Source organism: Coptis chinensis, chromosome 6, assembly GCF_015680905.1.
Source record: "Coptis chinensis isolate HL-2020 chromosome 6, ASM1568090v1, whole genome shotgun sequence".
In the NCBI taxonomy this organism is placed as follows: domain Eukaryota; kingdom Viridiplantae; phylum Streptophyta; class Magnoliopsida; order Ranunculales; family Ranunculaceae; genus Coptis; species Coptis chinensis.
Window position 1 is genome coordinate 36,402,356 of NC_141461.1, and position 17,360 is coordinate 36,419,715.

At 38.1% G+C, this 17,360-nt stretch overlaps 1 pseudogene across 1 annotated transcript; it reads right to left on the reverse strand.

The window, feature by feature from the left end:
• Positions 1-742: 742 nt before the first annotated feature.
• Positions 743-2,720, reverse strand: LOC147492786 (epoxide hydrolase 3-like; annotated as a pseudogene). The gene is made up of 5 exons (XR_015198499.1): positions 2,612-2,720; positions 2,289-2,503; positions 2,041-2,213; positions 1,493-1,728; positions 743-1,360 (listed from the first exon to the last, which is right to left on the reverse strand). The product of XR_015198499.1 is annotated as an epoxide hydrolase 3-like (transcript).
• Between the last annotated feature and the right edge of the window lie 14,640 nt (positions 2,721-17,360).

The following is a 17,360-nucleotide window of genomic DNA, read 5'->3' on the forward strand; positions in this document are numbered from 1 at the left end:
CATGTGCTAAAAGAGACCCCATCAAGTCATTCAAGGAATAGTTATCTAAATCCTTAGACTCCTCAATAGCAGTAACTACATGATCCCAATTTGAAGGAAGATTTCTCAAAATCTTTTCAACAACCTTCTTATCTGAGATTGTTTCTCCAAAAGTTTTCATTTGATTTACTATGATAGAAACTCTACAAATGAAATCTTGCACAGATTCATTACCTTTCATAAGGAGAGTTTCAAACTACCTACGAAAAGTTTGAAGCTTTACCATTGTTACCTTGCTGTCCCCATGGAACTCTTGCTTTAAAATTCTCCATGCTTCCTTCGACTTGATTGCACTTAGTTTGCAAGGCGAGGAAAGATCGATTCTGTCACAGCTTGTTGTAACACCAGTAGAGCCTTCACATCCTTTCTTGCGAAGCTCCTTTGCATCAGCTCCCATCTCTGCATAACCACTTTCAACAATCTCCCAAAGGTCTTGAAAGATGAAAAAGGTCTTCATCTTAATGCTCCAGAATTCGTACTTCTCTCCACTAAAGATCGGAACTAGAGAGACAGAATGTGAGACATTAAGAGAATTGACACCATTTGACACCATGGATACTACCACGCTTCTCTATGAAGATTTGCTACAACAACTAATCTCCAAAAAATGGTGATACGCCCAACCTAAATTGAACCTTGCTCTGATACCAAAATTGTTGGTATAATGCAGTAGAAAGCTAAAGAATAAGTACAAAAACAGAGAGAATAAACTACAAGTGTTACTTGTTTTCTAAAAACTAAAAGACTCGATTCTTACATTGTACTGACTCTCTGACTTATATATAAGAGAATCATAGCCTACGTGGGCTATACTTGTGCAACAATCTAAGACTTCTTAAGACTAGCACAACTCCTTAAGTATAGCTTACAGACTCCTAAACCACTCAAACATTACGGCCAATTACATAGACCACTTGGACTACTAACTTGCAGACACTAACATTTAGACTACTAACTTGCAAACACTAAACCCGGCCACTTATTTTACATCAATTCTTATTAGTAAAAGGCGTACAACATACACTCGCTAAGAAAGCAAAATAATAAGAACTTAACCAATCTCAATCTTTATCATCATAAATGGTCAATCAGGAAGCCCATAATGAGTTGGTTCACTTTGTCTGGAAATTGCTCTTGAACAAAATGGGACCCTTCAGGAAAGAAGACGATTTCTAAATTGGGAACATACTCTTTTGGCTCTTCACTTTTTAAGTACTTCTCCATCCCTGGGAGCTTGAGTACGTAGTCCTTCTCGCCCATAACAAACAAGGCTGGAGCTAAAACTTTTGTATTTGTTACTCTTATATCTTCATGTAAGGACCTAGATTAAGTTGCAAGATAAGTGTGTGATCCGGCCAAGTAATCTTATTAAGGAAAAAAGAAATGATTGAGAGCATAGTGTAGTATACGGAATCGATCAAGATTACTTGACGACTAACAATTTCAGTATTACCTATATGGAACTTGTAACGGAGTTCAAAATCCAGATTTTTCTTACGCGGCTGCATAGGCTGATAGATCTTCCTCTGTAAACCAGGGTGGTAATGGAGTAGATGGGTCTACCATGTCCATGACCTCCTTATTTTCTTTGGCTGTAGGGATATCACTTTTGGAGAATAGAATGTAGATGTTCCTCACTACTGTAATCACATCGAATCTTCCAAAATCATCTTCCGCTCTTCCAGGTATCTAAATGAATATTATACAAAAACAAACATGTAAAACAAGCTATCAAATATTAATATTTTAGATTGATCTTATGTGAATTTACATGGTTCTTTTTTCGGCTCTTAAAAATAGACCATTATGTTGTTTATTTTCAGAATCCGTTCTTTAAGCTGATCCTAATACACCTCTATTTTCTTTGTTTTTGCCCAAGGGTAATTGTATTGATAACAACAAGTGTTACCGACTGATCTGAGTACCATTCGGTCTCCTTGACCTTGAATCAACTGTAAAGAACGTTGTGATAAGGGAACAAATAAAAGAGTCTAGCAATACCTGCCACCTTGATACGTAGAAGCCTTCAGGGAGCTGCTCATCATATGCAAAGGAATGAGCAGGGGTATAAGGAATGCCAAGCGTTACAACTCCAGACACCCTCTCAGGATGAGCAACCACGTCACAAAATGATAAGCAGTTAGCCCACCGACATCTTTTCTAATAACAAAAGCCTGCCTCCCAGTAGTAAATGTAGTGTCTAAATAATAACAAATAGTAACACAATCAAAACAGATTCAGTTATGTACCTTTCGAACGTTGAAGAAATCGAGGATGGCTAGGACATCATCACTTAGATCTTTGAAGGTTGCCTTTTCAGGTTCAGAAGGCAATTCAAATTGTCCATAACCCCTAATATCAGGTGCAATTGCGCGGTATCCAGCGTTTGCAACAGCTATCATTTGATGTTGCCAAGAATACCAAATCTCTGGAAATCCATGTAAGAAAACTACTACTTTGTCACCTAGGATCACACAAGAATAAACTATATTATAGAAAATACAGAATTTAATGCAACAAAATGAAATAAACCATTCAAGTCCCCCAGCACATAGGGGAAACATGTATGTACCAGTTCCAAGCTCTGCTATGTGAAGCTTAACACCTCTGATTTCTACAAACTTGTGCTCTATTTGATTCATTTTGTGAGTCAATAAGGAAATGTTCTGAACAGCAGCACATAACTTCTTATAGAACTTAATTATTATGGAGATAAGTTGGTATATGTTGTGAATAGGAACAACGGAAACAACATTATCCACAACAAATAGATTAATCCTACACAAAGATCAATTCTTCTCTCTAGACAAGACTTCAACACCTCAAAGTAATATTCCAACACTTCTCAATATCAAATAACAAACATATAAAGTAAAACAATTAATGTAAAGGAGAACAAACCACAAGACAAAGATATATCGTGGTTCGGCAATTTGCCTACGTCCACACTGCGAGTTCCAAGTTTTCCTTGATGTCCAGAGTAACAGATTACAAGATCTCTCAATTCACTCACAAAGAATGAACACTCAACTCACAAAGAATTGCTCTATTCTAATATCTCTCTTTCTTGGTTTTGGTTAGGTTCAGTTTTCCAGAAAAAACTTATATTTATACTGTTTCCAAAAACTTCTGAAATAGTCAAATTCGTGCTGAAAATAGTGGAGCGCGGGCATGCCCTTGGCCAAGCAAAAGTTGAGCGCGGGCGCGCCTAAAACACTGGAAGTTGCCAAAGACATGAGCGCGTGCACGCCCTTGTTTAGGCATACATAGGGCGCGGGGGCGCCTTATGCCAAGGAGGAAAAAACGTCTTTTTTCTCTATATTCTCCACCTCGGTGAGGTTTTAACACATACAACCGAGCCGAACACATCCAGCAAGAACACATCCATCCGGAACTCGCAGTCAACCGCCCCGAAGGGCCATGCCCACAAAGGGCTCTTTCAAGCATGTAGGATTTGGAGCAAATCCAAGCAGTGTTGGAACTTAACTCCGGTGATAACCTTTGTCAGCATATCAGCAGGATTGTCATAGGTGTCCACTTTCTCAAGTGCTACATCACCATCCTCAACAACATTCCGGTATAAAGTGATAACGGACATCAATATGCTTGGTCCAAGCATGATGAACTTGGTTCTTCGCCAAATGAATAGCACTTTGACTATCATAATACAAAACAACACTGTTCTGCTCAATACCCATATCATCCAGAAGACCTTGAAGCCATAATGCCTCTTTAACTGCCTCTGCCACTGCAATATACTCTACCTCAATAGTAGATAGAACAACTGTAGGCTGTAGCATAGTGATGCAAGGACGCAATAGATTATCATGTGCACAAACACATGCATAATGCTACAGCTAGAGTTTATCTTATATTCTACTTCTATTTTAAATCCTTAGTTAATTAGAATTAGACTAGCTTCTATTTTAGTTTCCCAAGTTCTATTATGATTAGGATTTGTTAACTAGTTTTTTTTTCTTAGTAAGCAAAAATTTGTATTGATGAAAGGTGGTTGTGGGGGGGGGGGGAGGGGAGAGAGGAGGAGGAAAGTACACGAGGAGTTACTTACAGTCTACTCACACAGTAGCACTATAAGAACTTAACAAAACCTATAATAAACATGTTCTGGAACCTCCCATTTGGTTATCCATGGGGGTTTTACAATAAAAACAACTTGATCATTGTCTTGTTAACTAGTTCTCTATATAAGCAGATGTAAACCTTAAGATTTCCAGACTTGATTTATTATTAGATTGAATTTATGAAATTTGTTTTTATTCATTAGTTTTGGGTATTTTATACATTGTGTATCTATTGTTTTGCTTCCGCGACAAAGATACATCAAATTGGTATCAGATTTTTAGGTTTTTCCTGGTTTGCTCGTCATGGACACTTAACGAAGAGGACGCGGACGAACACTAGCAGTGAATACAAGATTGGTTCGTGTTGAGAAAGAATTTCAAGCAAATTTGACTAATTTGCGCGACATAAAAGAGATTTTGATAAAGCTCGTACCTGACTTTCAACCCAAACAAACCATCGAAGTTGTGGACAGACAACGGGTGGATGACCCCCAAGATTCCCACCACTCTGGTTCTGAAGTTGAGTTAGTTGTTGCAGCCCAAAATACTTAATCAAATCGACGCCGCAGTCATGCACCCTCGCGCAGAACTTCTCCACATCCATCTTCCATTGAAAGCGATACAGAATCGCTTGTAGCTTCAAGCATTAAATCACCATCTTCTCTAATTTGTCGATTGGGACGACCTATTGTTGATGGAAGTGGTCCGATTTTGAATCCCACTGATCGGGGTCGATTTTCTCGTGCTGATTTGGCCTTCCCGAGTCAATATCGCAGACGCAATCACACAATTTGAGTTCCCCATGTTGATCAAACTTTTCAGCATAAAGATTTTGCTCCCGAAACTTATTATAATGCATATCTCGATGCAAATCGCATAAGATATCGCCGAAATCCATCAGGCCTTGGCCGTGGTCAAAGACATATTGATGCTTTTGTTACTCTTGGTCATCTTCTCCAGCAAAATTTCGATCGGCCAAAGAGACGATCCTATTTGCCTAATTCATGGGCTGGGCAAACTAATGCTACTTGGGCTTCTAATGTACAGGCCCATGGAAGACCTCATGATACTTTCAGGGCTACAAATTATATTCCAGTCTAATATAATACTAGGTCTGCCCGCAAGAACGATGTTATTGCTGACCAGGGTGCACCCCATTCCCCTGACCTAGATGATTCGCCACCCCTTTTGCCCCGCCGACAGCCACGTCGGTTAGCACCAGCTTTTGATCCTCTCAGATTCTCCATCTAGTCCTTCTCCACCAAGGTGCAATAACCACAATAGGCGCAATCAAAGGCGTGGGCATCAACAAAATGTGCACCATAATGCAGGTAATTTTGATATTAATCGTTTATTGCACATTTTAGAAAAGAATTAGATGTGTGATATTAAATTAGACGTGCCAGAATTTAATGGAAAATTATAGCCTTATGCTTTTGTTGAATGGTTAAATAAGATTGAAAAAGTTTTTGATTATAAAATTTTTTAAGGATCCTAAGTGTGTTAAATTAGTTGTGACTAAATTAACGGGCTATGCACTTGTTTGGTGGGATGAACTTCAATTGATGTGTCAAGATGTGCCGAGAGTTGAAAAAAAAATTTATTCCTCATGACTATGAAAGGGATTTATTCATGCGCCTCCAAAACTTGAAACAACGGCTTCAAAGTGTGGTTGGGTATACTGAGGAGTTTCTTTTGTTGTGCACACGGGCTGATTTGTCTGAATCCGTCGATCAAAAAATTGGGCGTTATTTGAATGGGTTGCGCAAACCACTTCGAGAGGCATTAGTTTTCAAAGATGTTTATGATATGTCCGATGCTATTAAATATGCTCTCAAAGCTGAAGATTTGCTTCGCTCATCCCCTTCAGCTAATGCTAGTGCCACTTCTACCCATGTTCCTTCGTCATCCAAATCTCCTCCTACCAAAGTGGGTCCAATCACATGCTATGAGTGTAAGGAAATTGAACATGTTTGTAGTGACTGTCCTAAATGCAAACGCGTGGGTTTAACACAGGATGAAGAAAATCTCATCCATCCAGAAGAAGACGTTACTGAGATTGATAGCTTTTTAACTTATGCAGATTCCAGTTGTCCCCAATTGATTGTTCACCATTTTTTAGTTACTCCAGTTGTTAAGCATGATCCTACGTCATGGCTTCGTCATAATATCTTCCGTACTCGCTGCACTTCGAATGGCATGTTGTGTAATGTTATCATTGACAGCGGTTCCAATGATAATATTGTTTCTAAAGATATGGTGGACAAGTTGAAACTCAAGGATGAGCCACATCCTAAACCTTACACTATTTCTTGGTTACATGATGGTGCCACAGTCAAGGTTACTCGCCGTTTTCTAATTTCTTTCTCCATTGGTCCTAAATACAAGGATGATGTTTGGTGTTCTGTTGCACCTATGGACGCATGCCACTTGTTACTTGGTCGTCCCTGGCAGTATGATCTCCTTGTTACTCATAATGGGTGTGAGAACACTTATACTTTCACTTCTGGTGGCGAGAAAATTGTTTTGGCACCACTAACTCCATTTTGCCAACCTTCTCAGCCATGCCCACCAGTGAAACCAGGTTTTCTAGCAGACGGACGTCACTGCGGTATGTTTCTTGCTTTTACTGCATCATTTCTTGCAAACCTTACTACTATACCACCTGTGTTACAACCAATGCTAGATTCATATTCTGATGTTTGTACTGAGCCTGCTAATGGAGGATTGCCCCCTTTACAAGATATCCAACATGCTATTGATCTTATTCCTGGAGCTTTCCTCCCTAACTTACCACATTACCGCATGGCTCCTTCTGAACACGCCGAGTTACAAAGGTAAGTTACTAAGTTATTAGCTAAGGGATTTGTCAGAGAGAGTATGTCCCCTTATGCTGTGCCAACTTTACTTACTCCTAAGAAAGATGGGAGTTGGAGGATGTGTGTTGATAGCAGGGCTATTAACAAAATCAATGTGAAATATCATTTTCCCATTCCACGCCTTGAGGATATGCTTGATTCATTGCATGGTGCTAAGGTGTTTTCCAAGCTTGATTTGCGATTTGGATTTCATCACATTTGTATCCGCCTTGGAGATGAATGGAAAACTGCCTTTAAAACAAAAGACGGTTTATATGAGTGGTTGGTCATGCCCTTTGGTCTTTCTAATGCTCCTTCTACCTTCATGCATCTTATGACTCAGGTTTTGAAGCATTATTTGAATAAATTTTGTGTTGTCTACTTTGATTATATTTTGATTTACAGTTCTTCTGAGTCTGAACATATCAAGCATATTGAGATTCTTTTGGGTGTTTTGCGTACTGAGAAGCTTTATTTACAACTTAAAGAATGTTCTTTCATGGTTGACTCTATGGTATTTTTGGGTTTCGTGGTTTCTGCCGATGGTATTCATGTTGATGATTCCAAAGTCTAGGCTATTATTGAGTGGCATGTTCCATTTACAGTGACTCAGGTTCATAGTTTTCATGGTTTAGCTTCTTTCTATAGAAAGTTCATTATAATTTCAGCAGTATTATGGCTCCTTTAACTGCTTTGACGTGTGAGAAATCTTTCAAATGGACTCCTAAAGCTAATGAGGCATTTGACTTGATTAAGAAGAAGATGACTTATGCTCCTGTTTTAGTTTTGCCAGATTTCACTCAACTCTTTGAGGTAACATGTGATGCTTGTAAGTACGGCATTGGTGCTGTTTTGAGCCAAAATGGCAAGCCGGTTACTTTCTATAGTGAGAAACTTACTGGTGCTAAGTTGAATTATTCTACATATGACTTGGAGTACCATGAAGTTATCCAAGTTGTACGACATTGGCATCATTATCTTATTCATCGTGAATTCCTCATAAAGTCTGACCAAGAAGCTCTTCGTTATCTTAATACTCAGAAGGATGTCAGTACTCGACATATCAAGTGGAACTCTTTCTTGCAGAAATATACTTTCCACTTACAGTTTCGGTTGGAAAGGATAATCGAGTTGTTGATGCTTTGAGTCGTCGCTCGCGTCTCTTGGTTACTCTCCGTACCTCTTTGTTTGGTTTTGATGAGTTACACGACTTATATGCTCAGGATGCCTATTTTGGTCCTATTCATGCCGACTGTTTAGTACATCATGGTGTATCTGGTGAATTTTTTCTTCATGATGGTTTCATATTTCGGGGTTCATAGCTTTGTATTCCCGTTTCTTCCCTCTGTGATCAAATTATGTTTGAAATGCATATATGCTGGGGGGTTGAGTGGTCACTTTGGGATCATAAAGACCATTGCCTCTATCAGGGAGAAGTATTTTTGGCCTACTATGCGTAGAGATATTAACCGGTTTATTGAGCGATGTTATGTGTGCAAGACAGCGAAAGGTAAGCACACTAATGCTGGTTTGTATACTCCACTTCCAATTCCCGACAAACCTTGGGTTGATGTCTCCATGGATTTTGTGTTGGGTTTACCATGTTCTACACACGGAAAGGATTCTATTTTTGTGGTTGTGGATCGGTTTTCCAAGATGGCTCATTTCATTCCCTGCACTTGTACTACAGATGCTACACAATTGTGCTAGAACAAACTCCCAAGATTTGGGATTATCATCAATCAAACACCTTAATAGGTCACCCAAATGTCAAGTTTACAACCTCGCTAGCTATTTTTGGAAAACATTATGGAAAGCTTTTAGAAAATTAAGCTTACTTTTCTAAAGCTTTCCATAATGTGTTTTCCAAAAATAGGTTGTAAACTTGACATCTGACCTATTGAGGTGTTTGATTGATGATAATCCCAAAACCATGGGAAACGTTCTATCTATCAAGCGAGTTTGCTTATAAATGAGCAACCGTTCTACATGCCTTTCTCCTTTCATGATTGTAACTAGAATGACTCTTATTGTTCTTGATCTTGCTCTTATTCCATCGACTGTTTCCGTTTGTGCATCTGTAGAGGAATTTGCTTCCCAGATTCACCTTATTCATGAGGATGTCAAGAAGCATTTGGAGAAACCTTATGCCATGTACAAAACTAATGCAGACAAACACAAGCGCTTGGTGACTTTCGAGGTTGGTGATTTGGTGATGGTTTATTTGAGAAAAGAACGTCGGCCTTCATCTCACAAGTTAATGATGCGACGATTTGGCCCATTTCCCATTGTCGCCCATCATGGAGAAAATGCTTATGAATTGGACCTCCCTCCCAAGATGCGTATATCTCGCACTCATAATGTAGCATATCTCACTCCTTTTGTTAGCGATAGTATTCCACCTATTCCCATACCTGTAGATCATAGTATTGTTCTTGCTACTGCTATAGATCGGATTGAAACTGTCATTGATGTTTCTACTACTACGACTCGCCAGGGTACTTATGATCGTTATTTGGTGAAGTGGTGTGACCGTCCATTCTCAGAAAATTCATGGATTTCTGATGCTGCATTTCAACTCATGGATCCTACTTTCTACCTGAAGTACAAGGACTTAATCTCGAAGATGAGCTCTTCTCAAGCTGGGGGGGATTGATTCGAGGACGCAATAGATTATCATGTGCACAAACACATGCATAATTCTACAGCTAGAGTTTATCTTTTATTCTACTTCTATTTTAAATCCTTAGTTAATTAGAATTAGACTAACTTCTATTTTAGTTTCCCAAGTTCTATTATGATTAGGATTTGTTAACTAGTTCTCTATATAAGCAGATGTAAACCTTAAGATTTTCAGACTTGATTTATTATTAGATTGAATTTATGAAATTTGTTTTTATTCATTAGTTTTGGGTATTTTTATACATTGTGTATCTATTGTTCTTGCTTTCGTGACAAAGATACATCACATAGACCTCCAAATAACCGATGCACCATGCATCATAAACACATAACCAGTAGTTGATCATCATCTATCTAGATCACCTACATAATCTGAATCCACATACCCACTGACATAACAAGTGCCTCCACCATAAACTAATCTCACATCCAAGGTACCCTTCAAGTACCTCAATACCCATTTCACTGCTTCCTAATACTGCTTCCCAGGATTTGCCATATATCTGCTTACAACACTAACTGCCTGTGAAATGTCTGGGCGTGTGCACACCATAGCATATATCAAATTGCCCACTGCACTTGCATAAGGAACATTAGCCATATGCTTTTGTTCCTCCACCGAACTAGGAGAGAACTTAGCTGAAAGCCTAAAATGCCCAGCTAAAGGTGTAGAAACCGACTTTGCATTCTCCATACCAAAATGAGAAATTACTTTCAAAAAGTATTTCTTCTGAGATACAACTATCCGTCACTTATTCCTATCTCTGTCAATCTCCATGCCTAGTATCTTGGCTCCACCTAAGTCTTTCATCTCAAACTCAGAGCTAAGTTGAGATTTCAACTTGTCTATCTCCACCATGCTTTTGGAAGCAATAAGCATGTCATCCACATAAAGCAGAAGATAGATAAAGTCATTACCACGAAGCCTACGAATGTAAATACAACAGTCTTACTTACTTTGGGTGTACTCATTTTGCATCATGAATGTGTCAAAGCGCTTGTACCATTGCCTTGGCAATTTCTTTAAACCATACAGTGACCGATTCAACTTGCACACATGATCTTCTTTCTCAGCAACAACAAAACCCTCAGGTTGCCTCATATAGATCTCTTCCTCCAAGTCCCCATGCAAGAAAGCAGTTTTCACATCAAATTGCTCTAACTCCAAGTCGAAGTAAGCAACTAAACTCAATAACACACGAATGGAAGTATGTTTGACCACCGGGGAAAATACCTCATTGTAGTCGACTCCTTCCTTCTGTGAGAAACTTTTTGCTACCACTCTTGACTTATACCCAGTACTGTCGGACTCAGGAAGGACCTCTTTCTTTCTGAACACCCATTTACTACCGATAGTCTTTTTGCCCTTTGTCAATAAAACTAGGTCCCATGTGTGATTTTTATTAAGAGATTCCATCTCTTCTTGCATAGCAACCAACCAATCTCTGTAATGAACATCTCTAACAAATTTTTGAAGCTATCTAGCTCATTATCTTCGATATTCAGTGCATATGCCACTAAATCCACCTGACCATAGTGTTTCACCGACTTCTCGTGCCCATACTTGTGCACTTCTTTAATTTGTTTATTTGGCATAGGGTCAACCACTACAAGTTGCGGATGTTCATGCTCTTCTTCCTGTTGTTGCGTGGTTCCATGATCTGGTATGTAAAACCCCATTTTTTTTTATTTATCTAATTAAGTGTGGTATTATTATTTATTGATATAATTTTTGGAAATTTCGAAAATATAGAAAGTAGAAATTTTGGTTTAGCAAAACTAGGACTCTAGGAGAGAAACGTGGGATAGTTATCAAGAATAACTCACGTAGCTAACTTTTTCTTTCTCTCCCACATTTTCAAAACAAAAGAAAAACCCTACTGAAAAAGAAGAAGAAAATAAAAGAGAAGAAGAAAAGAGAAAAGGGGAATGCAAAGTATTAGGCTCACCACACTACTATTGATATTCATAGTTGTTTACATCTTGTAGATTTAATAAGGTGAGTTATATTTCTTTCTTTTTTTTGTTTCCATAGAAATAGGATATGTTGTTTGTTATGTGTGATCATATGGATTGTATATTGGGAGTATAAAGCCATTAATGAACCGTATAGAGTTTTGTGAAGAAGATGAACAGTTAACAGTAAACATCATTCCAGAAAATTTGTCTGCACAGTCTTTTAATTCTGTTAAGATGGGGATCTTCTCTTACTCGGATGTCTCTCAAATTTAATCCTTAGTTGCCTGATACATTTAAATCTGACATATATAAATTTTAGACAGAGCCAACGGTGGAGTTTCTGTCGAGGCACGCATAAATGTGACTGGTCGTAGTATATATTACGCCAGAAAACTGCACTGTGCAGTCATTGGTTTAGGCATAGATGAAGAATGACCCCCAATTGGATCTTCTTCAAATTTGATATGCATTTTTACAACACACAGTAGTCATACCCATTAATATTGTAGGGCAATCCGACGGTGGGATGTCAGTCGAGGCATTGAAATACAAGGCTATTGATTTTGGATAAAGTTGTGAATGAATGGAAAATGATTAATCTATTGAATGGATTGTTATTTATGATAATTGTGCATGATTTTCTACTGCCTGAAATTAGTATATTTACATAAAAAGTATAACCTTGGTTTATTTGAATATAAATATGGTAATTGATTGAGCTTGTGCAAACTGTCGCTCTTGGGAGTGTGTTATAAGAAATATTGCATGGAAAGTATTGTTGATCATGGAAATTTATTTTGTTTTGTATAACCTATATACTATATGGATGTGAAATCATTAGAAAAATTATAACAATATTAGAATATGATGGACATTTCCCATACTAATGATATGATGATTACACATTCCATCTCTAGGAGATGTGACATGAATGTGGGTTGGATATATTTGATGTTTTGACGCATTCCATCCTTGTGAGATGTGACGTAAATGCGGGTTTGGATATGTTTTATGACGCATTCCATCATTGTGAGATGTGACGTAAATGCAGGATTAAAATTTATAACAAGGTTCCATCTTTTAGGGGAGGAACTAAATGTCTTTTGCCTCACTAAGAGATGTGACGTAAACCTTGGATATGTTGATTCATATGATATTTTATGACGCATTCCATTCTTGTGAGATGTGACGTAAATGCGGGATTAAAATTTATGGCAAGGTTCCATATTTTAGGGGAGGAACTAAATGTCCTTTGCCTCACTAAGAGATGTGACGTAAACCTTGGTTATGTGAATTTATATGATATTGGTATTTCATAAGTTCAAAGTGCGGAAATGGGAAATGGTCCTTTAGGAAATATAAGGGATGTCTAAGATAATTTAATAAATCATGGGGGGAGGGGGTCTTAATTAAAAAGTGTATTAATAATTTATATAATACTTGAGACATTATTTTTATATTTTATTGTTATCATTGAATTAACTCTATTTTGTAGGAGGGTGGGATACCTAATCCTTATTGCAGGGATGAAGCCCACTCTCTAGACCTGTTAGGGCTAAGGTAATCATATAACTTAAAGTTATTATTTAGATAGTTGGTTACAATGTTATATTAAATTTTATGTATTATATTGGTATGTGCTACATGGATTGCACGTTAAGAGAAACTAAGTTTCTCTTGTTAGTTGGTGACAAGGGATCGATGTCTCTAACGTAGCCGAATGATGTAGACGTGGTATACGTAACTTCATGGTGATAATGTGTATTGTTATGAACTATCATGAGCATTGCATTTAGGGCACTCACACCAGCATTTTTAATGCTGACCCCAGTTTGCTTTGCATTCGGGGGTATGTTCCTTATGGAACCTAGACCCTTCACAGGAACTGCAGCAGTAGTAGCTGTTTGAGTTGGAAAGCTGTGGAGCTACAATTCGAGTAGCTGGCTTTGCTTAGGAGCTATTTTTTAGAGATTCTACCTTTTTGATTGTATGTTGGATTTTGAGTTAATAAGTTGAGACGTTCTCATTTATCTTTATTTCGGTTTGACGTTCTTTGACATATCAAGATGATTGTAATTTGGAGGTTATTCATTTTGGATTTATGCAAGTATTCTTATTCTAATATTTGTTTTTTGCTGTAATTAAATGCATGTTTATCAAAAAGGTATGATCTCGGTTCACGCCTTGAGATTTGTAAGATTTGGATGACGTGGAAATAAAGTAAATATCTATTTGTTGTCGATTCAGATTCTACGAAAAATCGGGGTGTGACATGGTACCTCATCATGAACCAACCAGTCATTTGCTGCATCAGACAACTCAAACTCAGTAGCTTGAACTTCTATAGACTCACCATTCTGCCCAGCTTTTTCTGGCTTACTGAAAGATAACACGGAAGTCTCATCAATGGTAACATCTCTGCTGACCAGGAACTTGTGGTCTTCTAGACACCACAATCTGTATCCCTTTACCCCATTTGTGAAACCTAAGAATATGACTTTCTTAGCTCTAGGATCTAGCTTGCTCTCCCTCACATGGTAGTAAGTAGTTGATCCAAACACTCACAAAATACTATAATCAGCTGAGTTACCTGACCACACCTCATAAGGTGTCTTGCAATCTATAGTTGGAACTGGTGACCTATTGTACAGGTAACATGCCATGGACACTGCATCTGCCCAATACTCTTTGCCTAGACTAGCATTAGACAACAAATATCTCACTCTTTCAAGCAAGGTTCTATTCATCCTCTCTGTCATTCCATTCTGCTGAGGTGTGCCCCTGACTGTCCAGTGTCTGGCAATTTCCTGTTGCGTACAAAACTCTTGAAAAGGCCATAGGTATACTATGTACCATTGTCAGACCTTAGTGTCTTGACCTTCCGATCTGTGCGATTCTCAACCCTTTCCTTCCACTTCTTAAATGTCTCAAACATTCATCTTTTGTTTTCATCATATACACCCACACGTAGCGAGTATGTTCATCAATGAATGAGACATAATAGCGGTTATCTTCTTTATAAGCCACTCTGGAGGGTCCCCAAATATCCGTATGCACATAATCAAGGATGCCTATTGTCGTGTGCTTGCTTGAACTGAACTTGACTCTACATTGCTTCCTATAGACGCAATACTTACACAGAACCCCATACTTGGCTTCTTCAAGTCCTTCAAGAACCCTCGCTTGCACAACTCAGACAAACCCTTTTCACTCATATGCCCTAGTCGCATATGCCACATCTTAGTGCATTTAGAATTATCACTACATGCAACCACTGCTACATCACCTACCACCGTACTACCCATCAAAGTATACAAGGTTCCACCTCTTTGACTCTTCATAACAACTAAAGAGCCATTGACAATCTTTAGGACTCCACCTTCCCCACAAACTTGTGGCCTTCGGAATCCAAGGTACCAATAAGAGAAATAAGGTTTTTCTTTAGCTCAAGAACATGTCTCACATCGGTTAAAGTCCTCACTACACCATCATGCATCTTGACCCGAATAGTTCCAATTCCTACCGTCTTACAAGCAACGTCATTACCCATCAAAACGGAACCACCATTAATGCTCTCATAAGAAGTAAACCACTTTCTATTATGGCACATATGGTAGGAACATCCGGAATCAAGAATCCACCTTTTGGCCATATAGTCTTGTGTGGACACACAGAGACTCAACTCGTCCCCTTCAGAGCTTGAAGTATAATTTGCCTTAATTTTAGCCTTACCTTTCTTCTTATCATCTCTCTTGTTTTCTTTCTTCGGGTGAGGACAATTACTTGCGTAATGTCCATTTTCATCGCAATTGTAGCACTTCACATGTGTCAAAGGCTTCTTTGACTTGGACCTAGACTTCTCATTGCTTGTAGAAGCTTTTTCATGCGACCTTCCTCTTGCCACTAGCCCCTGACCTGCATCAATGCTATTCTCAACTCTTGTTTTTTTCATCAAGTCATAAAAAAGTAACACACTTTGAACTTCGTCAAGATCAACATCTTCTCTGTTCATAAATGTGGTCATTAGATGCTCATAGCTTTCAGGCAAAGAGAATATTAAACATGCCGCTTGATCCTCATCATTCATCTGTATAACAACATTCAAATAATCTGCTAGGCGTCAATGGAACTCACTAACGAGCTCTTGCATCGTTGAACCATCCATCATTATATACCGATAAAGACGCTTCTTAAGGTACATCTTGTTCATCATGCTCTTAGTCATATACATAGATTCTAGCTTGAGCCAAATATCGACATTGGTATTTTCTCCCATCACACTATATATGACCTCATTAGCAAGACACAACCGGATTGATGAACAAGCATGTAGATCGAATTCTTCCCAATCATCATCATCACTTATAGTCGCAGCCTTTGAGTTAATCCCCTTTAAAGTCTTGTGCAAACCTTGTTGGATGAGGATGTCCCTAACTTGGACTCTCCAAATCCCAAAGTTATTCTTTCCCATTAAACTTTTCTACTTCAAACTTAGCATTTGACATCTTAGGAGCCATTTTTCAAGTTACACAAATTTTGAGCACTATGGTTTTTCACCAAAACTCAAAATCCTAGGTCGTATACCTATGCTCTAATACCAATTGTTGTAAATATGAACAATAGCGAAAACAACGTTATCCACAACAAATAGATCAATCATACACAAGGATCAATGTTTCTCTTTAGATAAGACTTCAACACCCTCTAAGTAATATCCCAACACTTCTCAATATCAAATAACAAACATATAAAATAAAACAATTGATGTAAAGGAGAACAAACCACAAGACAAAGATATATCGTGGTTCGACAATTTGCCTACGTCTACATTGCGAGTTTCAAGCTTTCCTTCATATCCAGACGGATTACAAGATATCTTAATTCACTCACAAAGAATGAACACTTAACTCACAAAGAATTGCTCTCTTCTAATCTCTCCCTTTCTTGGTTTTGATTAGGTTAAGTTTTTCCAAAAAAAAATTATATTTATACTGTTTCCAAAAACTTCAAACAAATGATTGGCTAAAAGCGGTAGAGTCTTGGCAAGCTTTGGCCGATCACAAAAGTCGAGCGTGAGCGCACCTAAAACATTGTAAGTCGCCAAAGACATGAGCACATGCGTGCCCTTGTTTAGGCATACATAGAGCACCAGGACATCTTCCTTTATCTTTTTACTTGGGAAAGAATATATAATAATTCTATAGGTCATAGCTTGAATAGGATATTTTACCAAATGACTTCAACTTTTGTTCTTTTATATGCAAAAGTAATCATCCACGAGTTTGGTTCACTTGCTTTAAAACCAAAACGAAAAAGTTAAATATAATTAGACAATGACGCCGTGAGTCGCACACGAAAGCTGATGTCTGTGGTTGTTTGTTAGCAAAAAAATTCACGGTAATTTCTGATGTCTGTGGTTGTTTGTTAGCAAAAAATATTTTACGGTAATTTTGAAACACAGTGTGTTAGTTGCAGTCTAGCAGATGCCCCTGCCACTAAAGACACTACGAAAAACTAGTATAACTGTTAGCAGTGGGGAGTGAGCGGAAGGAGAAAGAAAAAAAGTGAATTTGGGACGAAGAAGAGAAAAAAGACTGACAGTAATATAGAAACTTACAAAACAATATTTTAGGCGACATACCCCTCTTGCGGCCCATAGCTCCGCTCCCTCATTTGATTAATAAAATTATGAGTAAACTCCTTTACAGTTTCAAGATTTTAGAATTTATTTTGGAATGGA